At 41.9% G+C, this 20,623-nt stretch overlaps 3 protein-coding genes across 6 annotated transcripts in view; 2 read left to right on the top strand and 1 right to left on the bottom strand.

Moving 5' to 3' along the window:
- Nucleotides 1–20,623, top strand: part of LOC126568803 (gastrula zinc finger protein xFG20-1-like) — a 343,175-nt gene that overhangs the window by 77,594 nt on the left and 244,958 nt on the right. The window lies entirely within an intron of this gene.
- The window catches only part of LOC126556360 (probable cGMP 3',5'-cyclic phosphodiesterase subunit delta), a 441,422-nt gene that overhangs the window by 205,323 nt on the left and 215,476 nt on the right, over nucleotides 1–20,623 (top strand). The gene's annotated exons all lie outside the window — the stretch shown is intronic.
- The window catches only part of LOC126556322 (ras-related protein Rab6), a 467,299-nt gene that overhangs the window by 338,749 nt on the left and 107,927 nt on the right, over nucleotides 1–20,623 (bottom strand). Inside the window, exon 1 of one of the 4 annotated variants that reach the window (XM_050211574.1) lies at nucleotides 4,455–4,458. The exons of the other annotated variants lie outside the window; for them this stretch is intronic. The gene's annotated coding sequence lies outside the window, so the exon portion shown is untranslated. Of the gene's footprint in view, nucleotides 1–4,454; nucleotides 4,459–20,623 lie in introns of those variants that run through there. 4 annotated transcript variants of the gene reach the window in all.

Here is a 20,623-nt window from a genome sequence, read left to right as displayed (position 1 = left end):
TCCCACCATAACACCTTTGCAAACCAATTCAATTGTATGTGTAAACTGCATAAAAGCTGCGTACAATTTTTTTGGACATTAAATTAAACAACAGATCAATTAGAACACTATCAAGGTGGCTCTGAGCTTAGAGCCAAATATATCCGAGCTGATCACATGTAGCTCCCAAGAGCACCAAATTAAACCCACAAGCAATGCATATAATTATGCAGAATGTCAACATGATCAAGTAATAAACTGAACTACATCATGCGCCATCGCCTATGACCATTCAAAATTAAGTAAACAGATAGATCAAAATACAAGTGGAATTTTCCACTCTTCAGAACCTATCATAATTTAGACAAGCAAAAATGTACGCATGGGTGTATCCTCAGGAATGTTAGTTGATGGAACTTTCCATCCACATTATTCTCACGGTTTGTCCTCAAAACTTTCATATAAAATAAAGAACCACCGTTCTAACAGTCAGTCATGGAAAGGTAGTCGATCAGTCACAAAAAGGAGTAGCAGACAGCACACATAATAGTCAGTAGGCAGTTGCGGGCTAGAAGTCGCAGTCGCAGGACGTTTTGGATAATTTTCACAGTTACATTTTTGTTTATAACTCGTGATGGAGTTGGCATAGGAAAACAAGCAATACGTCATTCGACAGCTAAAAGTGTATGGAACAAGCAGCAAAAACATCCCGTGATAAAAAAATGCCAAAAAAGAGTACATTGTGGAAGCGGATCACATGCATCATGATTATCCGCGCCGGACGCGACAACCGCCGACACGGTTAACACCCAGAACAACCGGTGGCTGGCTTACTGCCCGGCGGACGTGCCACGGGTGCCGCAAACCAAGTTCCCCCAGACGGTGATGGTGTTTTCCTGCGTGTCATCGGAAGGGGACGTGATGCCGCCCCACTTTTTCGAGCAGGGGCTGAGGCTGAACGCGGACGGGTACATTTCCATGCTGGACACCGTCGTAAAGCCTTGGTTGGCGGCCAAGTGGTTGGCGGCCAATTTCAACACTTGTGTGGCCTCCCAGCTCCCCGGATCTTAATCCATTGGATTATTTCGTGTGGGGCGCAACACCAAGGCGGAGCTCAGGTCCGTTTTCGCGGCCCTACCCCGCGAAACTTTCGCCAGGGCTTGTTCCCGGTTCCGGAGACGGGTGGAGGCCTTAATAGAAGCCAAGGGCGGATATTTTGAATAAAATGAATGAAATACATGGTAAGCTACTATTTCTAAAACAAACAAAAAAAAATTTTTTTTTTTTTTATTCATAAGGGACGGCCAGGCCGTATTGCTTACAAACAAAAATTCCCCAATGATTAATTTTGCCACAATTTTTTTTTCTTTCTCCGTAGGTGACTGTCAAATTTATCCCGAACGCCTGTTATGACTAAACAGACGCAGTTGACCGTCGTGACTCATCCAAAGCAAAGAAATTTGTTTTCATAAGAAAGTATGATAAATATCACAGTGGTGACAATATTGACACTTTACATGGCACTGAATCCTTTCTTCTCTTCTTTTATTTGGAAATCTTTTTACCATTACAAGGCCAATCCTGCTTCACCTGATGATTTGGAAAGGAAATGTCCCTCGGACGAGTCCTTTATGTGAATCTTTGCAAACATATAATGGATTTTTTCTTTCACTGAGAGGAAATTTTGTTATCGATCGATGTTATATTTTGTGTTATGTTGTTGGTTTAAAGAATCAGTGATTGAAACAACTTTTCTAAATATTTTCTTGCGTTAAACCGTTTCAAATATTAAAGGCATAACGTGCCGATGAAGACAAACTGCAGGATGATATTTAGCATTTTTACAGGGACAGGACAGTTTGACAGGGGCAAGACCGAACGCTAGGCAGAAAATTCAAAGCTGATTACAAAGTTTTACGGTCGAGTTGAAAATTTACCCTCACTGAATACAATATTCCATTAGATTAATGGGCATGAAGCTTGCAAGAATCGTCTATCGATTTGACAAATTCCTTCAATTGATTCAGAAGTTCTAGAAAAGGAAATAAATCACTGAATATCACGACTCTGAGACAAGGCCTCTTGTATTTGTATTAATACGTGCAAAGTTATTTTGCCAACTGTTTCTTACAAATAGTTATGTAGGCCCCATAACTATTTGTAAGAAACATGACCTTAGAATGGTTCTGTTTGACTTCGCCAAACAGATGGGAATCGTCCTTTGACCCCTTCCGCTCTCCCTTCCCTTAGATAGTACGCACTATAGTCCGGTTTGTTAATTATAGTTTGTTATAATTATTTGTTTTTTGTTTGTTACACGTTCGGAACGGTGGCATAGACATGCGCCAGTCGCTATTTTGGACTAAGAAACAACAAAAATTGGTTTAGAAAATCTAAAGTCGTAACTGGCGTAACGTAACCTTGCCGATGGCTGAATAGATTCGATTATGTGGTAACTTTATTGTGGCTTTCGACTCCATGCGTTTTGTAGGCGTCGGGATAACAGAACCAATTGAATAAGGTTTGGAAGTAGTGAATTTGTTACTGGTGACCTTACTGTAGGTGAATGCGTGAGTTGGGTTGCAGTTGCTACTGCAGCTTTCGGACTCGTGCGTTTTGTCGATGGCGGGGCCGCTAGTCACAACATCAAAATGCTGGCAACGAAATGGAGTGCCCGCATCAAAGGGGGTTATCTTGAGATCCAATGCCAAGTCTCCAAAGTGCGATGCTCCTATGAGGCGCTAATCCCCTGGATCCAGAGGATATGAAGAACATAAGGATACATTGCAGCAACAACATCAACCGAGTTTTCTCGGGATAAGATGCACTTAAACTCAGGAAAATGTAAATGTATACCCTCCAAATAGGATATAAGTTTAATGAATTGTAAAGCTGGATATAAGATATTAAAATTACGATTGCTATAAACTTTCAAGCTTAACCAGTATCAAATATTCCTCAACAAATGCCTCATAGAACAAGCCTAAGCTTATCTGCGCTAAAAGCAGGATCAACGGAGTTATTCAGAGAGCGGTATGCAAAAAACATTTTTAAAAGCGGGCCATTAGTACTAAATTCTTTAGATCTTACTATGGCATTCAAAAGCGGTCGGGGCCTAACACACCAGCTAGGAGCCTGAAAATAGATTTTAGGAATAATGACAATGGGAAAAAAGAATCTTTTATTAGGCAAGACACTGATGGTATCAATTGATTGTTTTTTTTTTCCTATATGATTCCAATAATTGATATTCTACACTAAAATATACCTTCAATTGGACCAACAACAGTTGGAGCTGGTAATATTACAAATATACACCAAAATTCGTACCAACGATTTGAATTAAGTTTTTTAAATAAAATTTTAATGGAATTTTAATCGCACGACAAATATTCAAATAATTCTCCTTCACATACTTTTACTTTTTCCTACAGTCCTTCCTCTATTACTGAGACTTTATAAGGACCGAATTCAATGCAAAGGTTTTCATAACTTTTTGCATATGAAACTTCATACGCTTTAAAGCTCAATTGCCACAGTGAATTGCTCGTGACATGTGAAGCTATCCTTCCTGCATGCCAGATGCATCGATCTACTTAAGCACTCATTCACTTTTGTCCCATTTGGTGCGGATACCGGCACCAGGCCAAGGAGCTAATTGGAAAATATTTCACCCATACGCTTCCATAAATCCTTCGTTCCGCAGACCCGGCTGCGGTTACCGGCCAATGAGCAACCGATTTGTGCCGGACAAGCGAAAGAGAATAAACCAATTCCCATCCAACCTGCGTGCACCCACGTTTCCATACCATACCGCAAGCGTTCCTTACTGGGTCCTGGTCCAAGGATACGGACAAACCGGAGGCAGCCGTATTGCAATGTGACAAATCTGACTCGTTTACTTGACTCCGAGCGCACTTTATTTCCCGAGAAAATCCACAATTCCCACACAAACAGCCAGTGTATAGGCGGTGTCTGGCTGTTTTGTCTGAGGTTTGTGGGAAAATTCCCATAGGTGCGCTACGGTTCTTAGCCAAGCAAACGCGGCCAACAAATTCAGTGTGTCCCGGGAGAAAAGAACGAAGAGGTTTTGGATACAAACAGGCGAACAAAAAAGCACCAAAACGGGCACAGCCGCGTGCTCTAAAGATCCACAAACTAAGACATCCGTGCAAGTGACCAGCACGATGGACACCGAAAGATTGTGCTGGCGACCGTAAATATTTGCCATATTTGTTTTGTACACTTTTGAACCTCACCAAGAGATTAGTTATTCCCTAGCGTCCGTGAATGTTTTCCGTGCGGATTTTACAATTCTCGTAGCGAATTGTTTCCCCCAAAATGTCCCTCAATTCTACTGCAAACAGAGAAAACCAGTGTGATCGAAAAACACAGCATGCAATTAAGTTTGGTGCAGCGGGAAATCTCTTCAGACACGCGATGATTCTGCTCCAACACCAAGCGGGAAGATGTAATGGTTTTTTGCGCCGATTCTATGCTCCATTTTATTCCTCCTTTTTCTTCCTGAACGTATCTCTCCAGCGGGATGGTTTTGTTCCGTTCGAGCCACCCAGAGAACGTCCCAGCACACACACAAAAAAAAAACATCCCTTATCAGCATGTCCCGGCAGTTGACTTCCGGTCACAGTGCCGAGACACACGCTGGGCGGCCGCTGGGCGAAAGGATAAATGTTAAACTTAATAAATCATCGTTTTTAATATAAATACCAGCGCATCCGAAGACTTCGGTTCGGTTTCGGTTCTCTGCCGGCAGCAGCGGCAAAAAGGATTTACGGATGAACCGAGTGTTTTACGACCTGGTGGTTAGTTTGCGAAACGGAAAAGAAGAGGGAGTGTGTTTCTGTGTGTATGTATGTGTATGTGGGTACACTAACAGGACAGCTCTTACACTAACAGAACGTAGGGAGTGGTGTGGATTAAAGTCCGAGTAAGGCTACCAAGCGTCCCGCACCAACAAGCTCAAGTAAAATTGAAACGCAAACACATGTCGTAAAATAGGGAAAGAAAATAGAATGCTGCTGTTGGGGAAATGGATTGTAAACAAAAAAGTTGTATTGCTTTATTTTTGTTAAACTGGATACATTATTATTCTCTCTGCGTATTTTCGTCAGAACTTTGATTAACTTTAATTTAATTTAGATAAATTTAAAAATTTTCAATTTTTAGAAACAATTTTATTTAAATTTTACATTGAAAAACTTCAAGGGTAAGCTCTCTATATCACACGCGCTGTTTTCAATAATAAGATTTAAGCTAATCATTTCACTATTTTTGCTTTTCATTTCACTGTCAGGCAATGCGTGGCCTTTAGAATATAAATAATATGTCCCAAATAAGTGCTTGAGTTCAAGCATTTAATACTTCAGGGCTAAAAATATTCAGCATAAAACCATGCATCCTGCACAAAAGCAAAACAAATGTAATCTTAAATTGTTGTTAGAAGACAATCGGCGATTCTTTTCTGCTTCTGTTAGAGGACCATAAGGAAATTAAAGAATTCTTTAATTATTAATATTTGCCATCTTCGGATAGATTATATGTGAAGTCATCAATTCAGGCTCTTCAGGTGGTAGAACAGCAAAAATAAACTTATCAAGCTTTTGCTAATACAGCATGCATATGCATATGCATATGTAGTGCATTGGTCATCTACAGTAGCAGAATTATCAGTCTTATGAATTGTATTAGGTTTTATAAATCTTACTTTGTTTTATATTTACTAAGACACTCAATGAAGTTCGTTTATATTGCTAACTTGTTTATACCTGTTTATATTGCTACCTAAAAAAATATCTTTAAATAAATTTAAATCGATAAAATTGCGAAGTTAAAGTTCTATTATACGAGCGTTGAAGACAGTATCGGATTCTGCTCACAATTATCTACAAATCCACATAGTGATACTATTGAAAATGATTTTTTTCTTCACGACATACAAATATATGTAAATGTCCTAATAATGTCTTTTCACAACCGTTTTGACTTTTGTGAAACACGAGATGTTTAATCTTCAATTGTTAAAACCCCTTAAAACGTAGATGTACTATAGAGCTAGAAATAAAAACCACAATAACATCAATCCTACGGACGTTTCCATCTCTTTATGCAAGCTGTCGTGTGAACAGAGTGGTAAATTGGATGAGCACTCCGCTAAGCTAAGGATCAGCAGTCACCGAAGGGTCAGCAAAGAATCGGATCAAATCGCCCTGGGACACACAAACATTCGTCATCCTGACTCGGTGCCGCCGACCCTACTCCAGACTCCCGTTCGTTTAAACTTTGTCACCCCCCCCCCCCCCCCGGCTCCCGATTTCCGCCATCGAAACCCACCCCAAAGCAACCCACCTTTGGGGCAGTCCCTGGGAGTCCTCATGCGCTCGGAGAGCGATGATGCTCCGGTCACACCATGCTGCACACTAGCTCTGGTGTGATTCATATTTCATTTTAATTTATTTATGGATATCCAGTCTGTCAGCTAATGATGGAAAGCCACGGTAGGGTGGCACACTCCGTCCGCAGCAGCTTTTGGGTCATCTCTGCTCGATTCGCACACTGCTTTCAGTCGTGTGGTAGGTGTTCATCCCGGATCCGGTCAGTCAGCTCCATGTGGAAACGACGAGTCCAGTTAAATGTGTTCCATCAGCAGGACGACCATCACCGGTCAATGGAACAAACTACTGTTTTCGTGTACCATAGTCGATCTCTCCTCTTTTCGGGATTCGCATGCATCTGCCAGCTCTAAGCCTGGCACTGGGAGCTAAAATTTCACAACCACTAGCCATGATGAAAAAGCAGGTTTTTTTGTAATTTTTTCCCCCCGCTCTTTAACTTCTCCGGTCGGAACGCTGTCAAAAAGGATGAAAAATAAATCACTTCGCGTAGATCACGGACAAACGACACTTTTAAACAGTGAGCATCAAACAATGGTCTAACACGCAGGACTTTACGCCCGAAAATGGTTTCACGGCAAACGCACATTAAATGAGTCCCGTTTTAGTATTTGCGATTTGCGCTTTGTTTGCTGGGTGAGGCTTCTGCAAGCAATTAATAATTCAAAAATTGGTATGACATTCTCCAAACTGACAATGGAAAGAAAATCCTTTGGATGGGGAACAAACGAGTGAACCCCGCACATCAAGCACAAAATGAAGCCTAACCATTCCCAACAAATGACAAAGCGTTCGCTAAGCGCAATTTGTTTTATGATCCTTGGCGCTTGTGTATCAGCTGTGTGCGCTATTGCTGGTGATGGCTGGGTGGGATCGTTAGCTGCATGTTGCCAGCGGTAAGTAATGCCCGCCGGACTGGTGCAGTTTGATCTAGTTTTAATAGCAAACGGATCGACCAATCAACTGTACGTTTGAAATTTTCCCCCGAGGACTTCACTAGGGCTTTTGAGTGGCGGAACATTTAGATAATGCACCGTGTCATAAATTAGGAAAGCGCTTATCAATCAAAACGAGGCTATGTCTTTCAATCAGATGTCCTGAACGTGTATGCACTGGGGAATGGACAGTTGAAGTTTAGAATACTAAATCATGCATTAGGGAAGCGCGAAACAATTCCTGGCAGTCGGCCTTTTTTTTCAATTTTGTTGCTTGTTTTTATCAATTTCGTCGATAGCTTGAACAATTTTTTTACATTTTTTCCCTATACATTGACAGGGGCAGCTACCTCAGAGTTTAAGGTTATGTTAAACATATTTGTATTAAAAATGTATGTTATGACGTAGGAATTTTTTTTAACCTCTTAAGGACCTACAACCTATTATAAGATGTTGTCCTCCAGACGAATATTTTATTTTCTTCGACAGTTGAAGCGCTATCGAAGCATTAAAATCTGTGAAGTAGCCTTAAGAGCCCAGACTACTTCGTAAAGGAAACACTAACAGTCTTAAGCTCAATGTTTGAGAAATCTTTTCCGATATCTCGTTAGGTTGCCTGCCTATTGCGAGAGTGCTTCAGAAAAAGTCCTTTTTCGACAGGCTTATCCTACCACACGCGTGCCCCACATTCTCTCTACATGGCTCGGTGGTAAATATTGTAGGACACCGATGAGCTCGGGAGGTTTCTATATTCGATCATTCCTCAAGTGTCCTAGAAGCCTTGGTTCCACGGCATTTCAGGAGAAAGTGCGTTAATTCGAATGATGTCTAGACTTAGATCTAATCATTTCGCTTTGGGCGCGCATCTCCAGCGTATAGAACACGACAACTCCAAAGTATGTGGCTGCGGCCTCGGATACCGCGACATAGATCATCTTATATGGTCTTGTGTGGAATGCCAAGCTGCTCGATCCGCCTTGTTAGACGCAGTCCAGGGCATTGGAAAATAGCCAAACATTCCAATACGGGACCTACTGAGGGACTGCGACGAGGTCTTCCAGAAAACGATCTTCGTTTTTTTTTGCAGGCTGATGAATGATTAGTGTGATCCCTTTCCAACCCTCTTCAACCCCCTGTTTGTCCTTCTTACATGTGTTGTACCTCGCTTCTATGAGAATTAAAATGGGTAGGTTTTCACTTGGAAGAATTTGCACCGACTATTGTCTGGACGGACAAAGCAGAGAAAGAGAGAAGGAGGACACGAACGAGATCATAAACTCCAAGTTCGGACACAACCAGGAACCTTCGAAATGGAAAATGATCAAGATCCCCGCTACCTACAGGACTTCACGCATGGATAACTGAACACCGATAGGAACACCTGGAATGAGGTGCTCGTTGACGATAAGACCCTCGCTAAAAATTCGACTTTGGCTCTGGTTGACGGAATGCTATGCAACGGAACAACCGAGCACACCCGATATATGGTGCCAGTTCACGGCTCGGAGAAGGAAATGTCTGCCAGCAAAGATGAAAGCAGTATCTTACTCTTAAGTTAACTGTAAGCAATACAAGTCCCGCAGTACTTTGTCGATATCACGTTCTTGGGAATATTCAGTCCTCACTACGGAGGAACGGTCCGGTTGAGGTTTAAGTCCGGTCCTTCCTGGTGAAGATCATTGCCAATGTGCCTATGTCAGCTCCCCCAACGGACCGCCCCATTTCATTGATGCAGAAATATCTGAATATCTATAAAATATCTAAAATATATTATCTTTGTCATAAATAAAACTTTACATAACCAAGCATACCCCAGAAAATGCAAAGAATAAGGGGGAAATGCCTTATTGATAATGGTCATTGCTCCAAACAGTGTTGAAAAAACGGCGCCGTACCATCATACTTAACAATAAACAAATAACTAAATAATTAAATTACTGCAAAACCAATAATAATTAAAATGATTTTTTTTATTTTGAGGGGTAAAAAATTATTTGAAATTCGCTAGTTTTACATTAGTTTCAATTAATTTAAATACCATCTCAAACCCGACTAAAATAAATACTCTGCGTTCATTTGTTCGATCAATTGACGCAGATATTATTTTCCTACAAGAAGTGTATGATGGCAACATTGCGCTTCCTGGGTACAAAGTGCTCTCGAACGTGAATGATGATAAACGTGGAACAGCGATCGCTATACGGGAACACCTGAAATATTCTCACGTCGAACGCAGTTTAGACTCACGTATAATCTGTCTTCGTCTTGAGAATTCTACCACACTCTGTAGCGTTTACGCTCCCTCTGGAAGCCAACGTTGGTCAGAGCGGGAGGAGTTTTTCAATCGCACCATAGCGTACTACCTGCGAAATGCATCTCAGCATGTCATTCTCGCAGGGGATTTCAACTGCGTGTTGAATCAAAAGGACGCAACGGGCGAGAGAAATATTAGCCCTGCTCTGAGGAATGTTGTCAACGTTATGGGGATGTGTGATAGCTGGGAGGCCCTCAAAGGCGACTTTGTAGAGTTTACCCATATCACACGTAGTTCGGGTTCACGTATCGATCGATGTTACGTATCATCGACACTCAAGACACACTTACGGACGACTTGCTTACACGTACTGGCCTTTTCTGATCATAAAGCTCTGACGGTTCGAGTTTGCCTGCCAGTTAACATTTGCAGGCTATGGAAGCCATTGTTCCAAACCACAACCTCAACTTCCCTTCCCTCCTCTTACCTATTTTAAGTCACATTAGCATAAGTAAGAGGATTCCTATCCTACGTTTGTTTGCAAACTACATCATCCACATTGTTGGAAACAACAATGCTGTGAATGATGAAAATATCCTTAAGTGTTCTTTGTAAAACCTGTACGTCGTCCCTACATGTACCCCACTATTCTTTTCTTAGCTAGTTTTTAAGTTGTTTTAAATAAACAATGTTTTAAAAAAAAAAAAATTTGTAGCAAAGGCCCGGTAGAAGTTACCTTTTTGCCCGCAACCACCGGGATGCATGCACACTCTGGGATGCATGGAAACTCTGAGATGCACTTAAACCTTTACCATTGACAGCCTGGTAGAAACAGACTAATAACTAAACATGGCTATGTTTGACATTCTCATAGGTTGGAATACATTTGTCTTTGATTTTTGAATACATTTGAGAATAATCGTAGAAATTCACATCACATTCCTCCCTACATGCCCCTTGGAGCGGTTATTGATTCGCTCCGAAATATGTGACCTTTTTTGCTGAACATTAAGCCAGTTTGTTTGCGACTCCTGCAGTTACTTCTGGTTCTCAAGTACCTGGTCCTTCTCCAGTGCAGTTAAATACCTTTGACTGTCATTGCATCCTTGTGAGTTTACCGATTGTTAACACGGCGCTACTCAATCTTAGGCTCTGTTTTTCATCTAGTCCTAATGGTATTCCCTCATCTATCCGGCTCTGGAATCTTCTTATAAGCGGACTGATAGATAAGCGAAGCGGACTCTGTTCCTTCCCCTAGTCAGCTCATCGTAGGAATATGCCTCAATCATTTGATCCTCCTCTAGGGTGGGAACTATAGCAATGATGGAGCGGAATCAGAGGACTTTCAATCGCTTTGTCATGCGCAATGTATTTGGAACAGCGTTGCCATGGTTTCCTGTACGTTATCATTTGCTGGGTCTGGAGCCCTTAGAATCTTGTCACACTCATGGTCAAGCCTCATCCAACCGCTTTTGCGAGCAATAGGTTGTTTTTGCTCTTTTTCCAATCTGTTTCACTTCTCCATCTCACTGCCGTGCTCGTCTTCGTGAATCTTCTCTATCTAGCTTCTCTTCATGGCCCTTTTCCTTGTAAACCCCCGACCCTTTCCCAAAATAAAAATAATGTAATTTGTTCTAACATTGCAGTAATTCAGCATTTTTCGCATTCGATTCATTACAAATTTATGATTAACGTAAAATAAATCATAAAACTTGTAACAATAGAGTAGCATATCCTGCCCGTATCAGCTTTTGGATATAATTTTGAAAATCTTCAATCGAACAGTCTAGTGCTCGTTGGAGGGCCGTACCCTCGTCTTGCTTTCCTTCTTTTCTTCGCCTGCTGCTCTCGCTTGCTCGCTGTTGCTAAGCTTTTATGGTGATTTATTTGAAGTATGACGGCTTGCGCCTTCTTAGATGTTTTAAATTATGCAGTTTTTATTTTATTCTTATATCATTGATTTACCTGTTAAGTTGATGTTGTAATAAATAAAACTAATCTTATGAAATTAATTTTGGCGATTGTAAAACAAACCAATTCTCTGCAAGAAATAGTCAAACGAATCAGTCTTATAAAAACATCCCTTACCACATTCTCACGCTTTCAAGTATACAACAACAAAAAATCCGCTTCCCCGGTTGTAGCAGTTGCTTGGATATCCGGTTCCGTTTACCCGTACGGATTGCATATCCCGTCTGCAGCCCGGGATAGCTTCCGCTGAGCGTGCGAAAAAAACGCAACAATATCACGTACAACAGCACCAGACCCGAACTCGCATCCAAACCGGCGCGTAGCAGCATCATAGCGTCGGAATGTGCGCGAATTAATTGCCAATCTTCATCAAGGGTCACACGCTCAAGAGCAGCCGCATCATTTATCCATAGCCGCGTGCCTGGGCTTGGGTGCAATTCTAACCCGATGTGTTAATTAAGGAAAGTTAATTTCCCAGTTGATATCTTAGATGGTCTATCGGGTGCGGTACACACCGGGCTGCAGAACACTATGGGCTAGCACGTGCCATGGTGCAACAGTAAAGCGGGCGGATAAACGTTCAGCGGAAGCAAGTGGATAAAAAGCGGATGTACAAGAAAGTTACAGATCGCTGTGTGGCAGGATGAAACGAGCCACCGTCCAACAAGGATATCATGAGACGCAACATTACTGCAAGTGTAGCAGTGCGAGTGAAACTATCAGCGGTGCAGTTATAATGCATCCTGGGAGGATTACAATATCCGTGGTGCTGTGCCAAGTGTCCGTCAGGACTCAACGGCAAAGCAAAACATTTTAGAAAAGGTGGTGGTGCAGTGAAGGAGTAAAACATTTTGATACAATATTTAAGAATCTAACGCAGGCTCCAATTCAAGTAAAATGTAAGAAATTAGCGCAGAACTTATTTAAAACTACAAAAACTCCTTACATTATACTTATCCATGCCTTTTTTTCGAGCTCAAGATAGCTGGTGACACGCGAATCGTTCACACCAAGGCATTCCCCACCGGACAGTGTCATAAAACGGTGGTCCGCTCGCTATCGCTCTACACCCATCTTGCTGTTGGAGCACTTTTTCCTTCAGCATAGCATCTCACGTCTCCCATCTTCTAGCCTGGTGTTTTAATAATTACAGGAAAAAGTGAACGATTAAGACGCCTTTAGCCCCCAGACGAGCACATCACAGCTCGGTCGGGGATAAAACTGCAGCTGGTGAAACTTTTTTTTTTTGCTTCCTTTGCTACCACAGCCAGGATCCACATCCTGCTCACCACGTGTCGGAAGAGGGTAACATCCGAAATTAGCTGCACTCGGCAAGGTGAGGTAGGTGAGATGAGCAGAAATGGGAGCGTTTTGCTACGATCCGGGCTGCGCTAATAAGGAAGTGTGACCATAAATTTCGTCCTAGCCAACCGTCTAGCAGTGCTTGCCTCTGCACCGGTGGGCGGATGTTGAGTTTGCTGAAAAAGCGGAAGCAGAAAATTAAGGCCACCCGGTAATCCGCGAAGCGTGCGGCAGTAGTTACAGAGTTATGCTTTCTTCCGACAGTGCAATAATGAAAACGTTTTACACTCTCATCGCACTGCATTGTGGTGTTGGTGCATGGGAGCAAGCGATGCGGTAAGTAAGTTTAAGCCCTAGTGAACAAGGGAAAGATTATTACAGGAATTAGGGTGATAAGAAGTAAAATACTTTGATAGGTTTGTTTTGTTTTGCTGTCTTTTAATAGCTAAGAATTATTCATTATATTATTTAGCAAATCCAACAATTTCTGCTTGATTTTATAATTTTAAAATGAGAATAAAATTGTAAAACAACTTAATTTCTTGCTTTAACAGTGTTGGATAAAAGACATAAAAGTGTTGACAGAATTCTTCCGGTCAAACTTACATGAAAATTGTTTTGTATCCCTATGTTGTATCGATACAAAAAGAAGAATCGATATCTTCTTTTTCTTCTTCTTCTTGGCCTGCTCAGGATTGAGCACGTCGTGTCGACATGGCCATGTCACATCAGATTCCAGGAAACTCGGTCTACGGGTGCATCACTTAATCCACGTTTGGATCCGATCTTCGACAGGTTAGACTCCACTTGATCCAGCCAACGAGTTCGCTGTGCTCCTCTACGCCTCGTGCCGAACTGGGGTCACTAAGGAATACCTTCTTGGGGAGCATGAGTCCGGCATTCTCTTCAGGTAACCCAGCCAACGCATCCTTCCGGCGTTGACTACCGTCAGGATATCAGCATCGCTAACCAGCTCAGCTAGCTCGTGGTTCATTCTCCTTCGCCACACTTCCTGTTCACATACACCGCCAAAGATAGTCCTTAGAACCCGCCGTTCGAAAATGGCGAGTGCATTGGCGGCCTCCGTCAGCAATGTTCATTTTGTGTGGTGTTGGAGTCTTCTGGATCGCAGGAGTTTGTGGAGTCCGTAGTAGGCATGATTCCTCTGAACCTTCGGATTTCGCTGCTTACGTTGTTGTCCGAAGTTACGATCGTACCAAGGTAGCAGAACTCCTCTACCACCTCGAGATCCTCGCCGTAACTGATACTCTGCTTCCATAGTGGCCTTTAGCAGCCGTACCAGCTTCCCAGGGAATCCGTGCTGCTGCATGGTGTTCCATAGTTCGGTCAGATCTGTGGTATCGTAGACCACCTTGAAGTCAATGAACAGGTGGTGCGTATGAATCTGGTGCTCTTGGCATTTTTCGATTGTAGATTTGCCTCCAACAAATCCAGCTTGGTACCTTCCGACGAAATCTGTAGCAAAGGGATCAAGTTTGCAGAAGAGTATTTGGGACAGGATCTTAGGATATTCTTTCTGAATATCCAACGTTGCCTGACCAACTTGCTCAAACGATGAGAGAGTCCCTCTACCAAAGGTAAGGCCTCGATGCCTCCAACGTTTCAGTAAGGGAGATACTCATCTAGAATCTTCAGACTGCCTAGACAGTCCTAGAGAAGAAAGATATTGATTCACTCAGCAAGCAATCACGTTGTCCGCAATCCGTTCGCGTCGCGTTTATAAGTCCGAGTTTCTTCTTCCCCACCAAAAGGCGTACCGTGATCCATCCGATTTTGGCTTCTTCTCGACCACAACTATATTATGTCTGTTTTTGCCCTTAGTTTGATTAATACGTAATTGCGACCAGGTATGAAAAATAACATGACATTATGGCATTGTACGTTCGTAATTTATTTTAAATAAATGAAACATAACATAAACACGAAACGTAATTCAACAAAAAAATACTGAAACAAAACATCAAGGATCATGTTTTTCAATTTCAGTTTAATTCCATATTCATCTTCAATTTCAAAGCTGTGCATGGATGCTGTTAACTTATTGAAAATGAAATGATAATACTTCATCGATTATCTTTGAAGTTTCCATAGTGTTACTGTAATGATTTTAATGGATGATTCCATGCAAGTTTGTTAACTGTTTTACTATCTTGATCTTTTATATTCTTTTCATCAAGATGTAAATTTTTTTTCCAGATATCTTTAGCCTCCCAAAATAAAATCCATTTTGCTCACAATTAAATTTTCATTTAATCCTTTCCGCTATGCTTCCGATTAAAGTACGATTTCTGTGCCACATTCCCATTAAGCACACAATTGTGCGCAACTAATGCTTTCTTTCCAAGCGTTTGATTGGCATATTGAATCTTATTCGCTTTTTTACCATCTTAAACTTAAAAATGCAACCATAAAACGTCTTAGTATACTGCCCGCATGAGATGAAACCCCAATTGTAAACCCATAAAATCGCTGAGTCGGTTTAGTAGACAAATGGTGGCAAGCACCGCGCAAGAATGCATTCAACCGTGTAGTTCTTACAATGAGATTACAAATCCCAATCCTACCACCGAAACCGACCATTAGCGAAAAATGAAGAGCGGGGGGACGTGTGCAGCGAAATAGTCCCGCCAGCATTCGGTCGAAAACGATTACATTTACGGTGCGAGGCCACAAGGGATGGACAAGCGGAAGACATTTGCCTGAAACTTTCATGCACCATTGACTGCCCACTCGCATTCCCGCTAATGTTCCGCAGCTTCTGCCGATGGCTGAAACGAACAAGCAAGGGCTAGCTCGAATGGAGCAGCCAACGGGACAAGCGTGAGTTTTTCACCCCGCTGTGACAATGCAGCGCAAAAGATTTGCCTAGGAAAAACGTCGTACCACTAGCGCTTCGTAAGGGTTTCGTGGAGGCGGGTGATGCTATCAAAGGGACTAAATCCAATTTTCAATTAACAAGAATATTGTGCTGTAATCCACAGTGTGCACACACACACACACGCACACACATACATGCATACACTTATTTGGCCACAGTCACAGTTCCCGTCATCGTGCGGTGGAAGAAGTAATTTCTGCTCACTCGAATGTAACCAACTAGCCGCAATATGAATGCAATCATCAGCTCCCGATGGATTGTGGTGCGTTCGTCAGCCAGTGTCTTGTTACTGCCATCAAATCGTACTATGGGAGTTTGAAAGACTAGAATGTTTTCATATGGTTGAAGCGAGGATTTTCCTCGCTTACATTTGTGGCTCCTGAAATTTATTTGGTGAGTTATTTAAACAAATTTCATTTTACTATTAGGACTGTACGACATTAAACCCTCATAATTATTTATTCATCAATAAGAGGACTTAAATATTTTACGATTCAAATAAAAGAAAACAAAATTATAAAAAAATCAAGTCAAACTGAAGTACATCGAAAATGTGACGGTAAAACTTCTAAATAAAATATAGAAAAATATTTCACTTTTAACATAATCTAAAACAAAGACAATGTGACAGAAGCGAGTGTAGTCTCAAAGACTCAAAGGCTCTATAAATAATAAAAAAAAGGCAAAGTGGGAGTAAAACATCCAACCAGAATATAGAAAAATACAAATATAACTGCAAAATAAAATTAAATAAGGAACACACTATCAAAAAGTATGATAAAACTTAAAATAGAATAATAAATCACACGTAAAAACTGTCCTTTCATATTTCCACTCCAAAAATTACAGAAAAAAATAAGAACGAAACTGATAAAACCTAGAAAAAACTGAAAAAAGAAATAAATAACGCAACAACAAATCAACTTTAAAATTGAAATCCAAACAGAAAAACCATGATTGACATAGTTAATGAACAGTAGAAAAAAAAATGGGCAAATTTGTCCTTATTTTCATCACCACAATACTACTGTGCACTGTCATCCCTCCGATTAACGATATGCAGAAGATATGAGCTTTGTTTCTCCACTGTGGGGCGTTTTCTCGTGGCCATTTACCACTTCCCATTTACTTTACTGCTGATTCCCGCTAGGGCGTCCGTGCTGCATGCTGCATGTTCGCCTGCCAAAACATCAACCACCCTGTCACCGCCCATCCGGGTGGCAAATGTTGCCAAATTAAATTTTACCATTCGTCAACATATCCGCCGGTGAGATTTTAACATCCTTTGGGATGGGAACGTACGCAGTACCGATCAGCACTTATTAATACGTTTGTAGCCATCGTTCCCTTTGATTGAACTGATAATTTATTTGGCCGTTTTATTTAGCTGCGAAGGATAATATTTTTTTCAAACTTTCTTTAATTGTCGATAGCAAAATAAAACGTTTGCTAAAAGTGCTAAAAAAAACCCGCGCCTCTATCAGCAAATTCACGCTTCTCCGGCAAACAGTCGGCCAACTTCTCATGGTTATGTTTTTTTTTTTTTGTGTTGCTTCGCCTAGGTTTTCTCCGGTCCCTTTTGATGCGAGACATTCCACCTCGAAAGTCGCATTTGCGATGCCCGCCGGTACTGTTTCTTTTGCATCGTTCCTGGATGTGGCCCGAAAATGGGACGGTGTGCTTCACGATGTGGTGCGGAGTAAACTATCCCATTCCCGGTACGCTGGCAAATGTTGGCAAATGGTTTGCCTCGATACATAATGTTGCTCTACCGGCGTCTGCCTTCTCCTGGGTGCGCTGCACTGCCTTCCCCGGTACCAAGCATCCGGAGGGTGATTTTAACAGTCCATTAAACATGTGCACCAGTTCTCAGTGCATTTAATTGAAAAAGGGAATTTTCTGCGTCAAAGGCACCAAACCGAAAAGCATCCCGAGGGCTACCAGGATGGTGAACCCAGGATCCATGCCAGAAAACTCGCTGTATTTTTGTATGCATGTGCGTGTGTGTTTGAATGTGTACCATTGATGATGATGCTGACCGGGTTGGAATTGGAGTCCATTAAAAATCCCAAATAGAGCCCATTTGCTACATCTCGAGTTGAACAAAATGGATGAAAGCAGAAAACGTGTGTAAAACATGAATTTTGCTAAAGACGCCGGAAATTTACTGGTAGAGTCGGCAAAATAAACGAATGCTTCTGAAAAACCATAAAGTCACATTTTATGTTATGAGTTTACCATGCATCGAAAACACCTTAAAACGGTCACTAATGGTCATGTAAATAGGGCACAAAGTTGCATTAAAAATAAAAATATGAAAACAATTCTTCTACTGCTTAGCTTAACGATCTGCTTGGCTATGCTGGCCACCGAATGGCTTATGAGACTTGTTGATACCACGTACTTGTTTGGTCAAGTCCTCAAAACGTGTGTGGATAGTATTTGAATCCCGAGTTGCGTGAAGTCCGCCTCTGCTTTGCCCGCTAAAAATCCCTGCCAATTCTTAACTACCTAGGAGGTTACACCTAGGGATGGTAGACGGCTCCAGAGTTCTCATTCATACCGTTCTCCCGTAGTGAGGACTGGCTATCCAACTACGTGTTATCAGCAAGCCTAGTAAGCCATCCGATGAGCGGCGTGTCCTTAGAGGTCATTAAGCCAAGAAACAGAAAAAGAGGATAGCCAGCCATCTAGAAGAATAAGAACAATCCAGATGAGATTTAGGTAAATCATTTATCCAGCCGGGTGGGTCAAAAAAGATTTTTATTTATCATTAAACTTAATTCTAAGCTTAACTCTAACTCTAACTATCTCCTCTCTAGTTCTTGTGCGTGTTCTCCATCATGTTCTATTCGTGTTCTAATTGTACATGACTGCTGTGGTTGATTTGCGTTCTAACTATTTGAATCCCCGTCATGTCCTTTAAAAACCGCCAGCTTTGTCTTGCATCCCACCGGACTGTCCTTACAGTTCAAGATTAGAAGGATTAAACATGCATTTTAAGGTGGTTAGATGGCAATGGATAAGTTCATAACATGAAATACTATTTACAAACAGTGGCAAATCAAACGATGCCAGTATTACTAAAAAGATCGCTACCATGTCGGTCCTCTAGGTCCGATAGAAAGTTTTACCGTCAGTAGGTGTTGGGCCGACCGGAAAGACGATGCTACTTTGATAACAATAATTTTTGAGACCGTCAGCGCTTCATCAGCTTCACATATCGTCGGACCGGGGAATCCTGGGTCTGGAGGAGAAATAAGATTGCTGTACCAAGCTGGATTTGTTGGAGGCAAATCGACAACCGATCAAATCTTCACTCTACAGCAGATTCTCCAATAATGCCAGGAGCACAACCTGCTCATTGACTTCAAGGTGGCGTATGACAGTATCAGTTGACGTCGACGATCTCGAGGTGGTAGAGGAGTACTGCTACCTTGGTACAATCGTAACTACGGACAACGACGTAAGCAGCGAAATCCGAAGGCGCATTGTACAGGGGAATCGAGCCTATGAAGGACTCCACAAACTCCTGCGATCCAGAAGACTCCAACAACACAAGAAATGCGCGATTTACCGCACCTTGATACGTCCGGTAGTACTCTACGGTTTCGAGTCTTGGACTATGCTGACAGGGAACGCCAGTGCACTCGCCATTTTTGAACGGCGAGTGCTAAAGACGCCAAGTGGAGCCAAACCTGTCGGATATTGGATGCAGCCGTGGATGGAGGACTGCAGCCCTAGACCGAGATTCCTGGAAACGGATTGACGAACAGGCCATGTCTACAAACAACGTGCTCGTTCCTGAGCAGGCCAAGAATAGAAAGAAAAAAAAAAGAGAAGACACTGCTCTCATTTGATTTGAACATTACAAAACAATGGAATGTGTTGGTTTGTACAAATAAGTCTGTTTCATTATAAAATGTTCATACGTGCTTGTATAGTGTCCAGCACATTCGCTGGAATGTAGTGTGAGCCGAATCGAAAGCAGACTATTTTCAACGAGGTACTTAACGTGTTAAATTGATTACGATCCCTGCTATAAACTATTTAAAACACATCCTCAACTCCTTCCCCCGAGTGAACGATGAAGATCTACCAGGGTTCCCAGTTTCCCAGAAATCAGTCTTCGAATGAAGCTGTGTGTGTTATAGTTTCAAGAAAGAATTTTAGCATCAATTGATCAAATCTCCAATTAACATTCCTGTGGCTGTAGCTATGTAGCTGCAAATGAAAGGCAAGTTTTAGGAATTATTGCAAAAACTCATAAATTTTCCATGTTTTTGAACCAAAAAAACTACATTTTGATCAATTGATCTTTTAAATATTATTGCAAATGTAAACTTATTGGCTCAGCTGAAGTTTATCCACTATGTCCTCGGAACTAAAGAGCTTTCATCTAAACCTCAAACGCGCATGGTTTCTCATCCTGTTAGGATTTAGCACCCAACGCGCCATCCAGTTTTCCAATAGCAACGAAATTTGTTCACCTGCTATTGTTTGTTAATTGCTACACCCAATAACTCTTCCCCAATGCCGTTGCATTTTCCACCTACCAGAAGAGAAAGACCGATAAAGTGGTTCCACCGTGCTCGTCAGTAACGAATCAACCGCAGATACAAAGGCGACACAAAGCGCATTGTGTCTCGCAAGCCAACTGACGAAAGATTATTGCATGGCTGTCAAAGCCCAACCCGACTGCCGGTTGCATTCCCTGGCGATCGGTCGGTGCAACGGCCAGCAATCGATGAGTTCGACGAAACGAACACTGAACTTCGAAAACCGGGACATTCTACCCGGGCGGAAACTGTTGCTCCAGTCCAGTAGTTGAAGCGGCTGCTGCTGCTGCTGCTAGACACAGGTCTGTTGTAGA

This window comes from Anopheles maculipalpis, chromosome 2RL (assembly GCF_943734695.1).
Source record: "Anopheles maculipalpis chromosome 2RL, idAnoMacuDA_375_x, whole genome shotgun sequence".
NCBI lineage: Eukaryota > Metazoa > Arthropoda > Insecta > Diptera > Culicidae > Anopheles > Anopheles maculipalpis.
The sequence above is the reverse complement of the archived record's forward strand: the minus strand, read 5'-3'. Positions and strand labels throughout refer to the sequence as shown.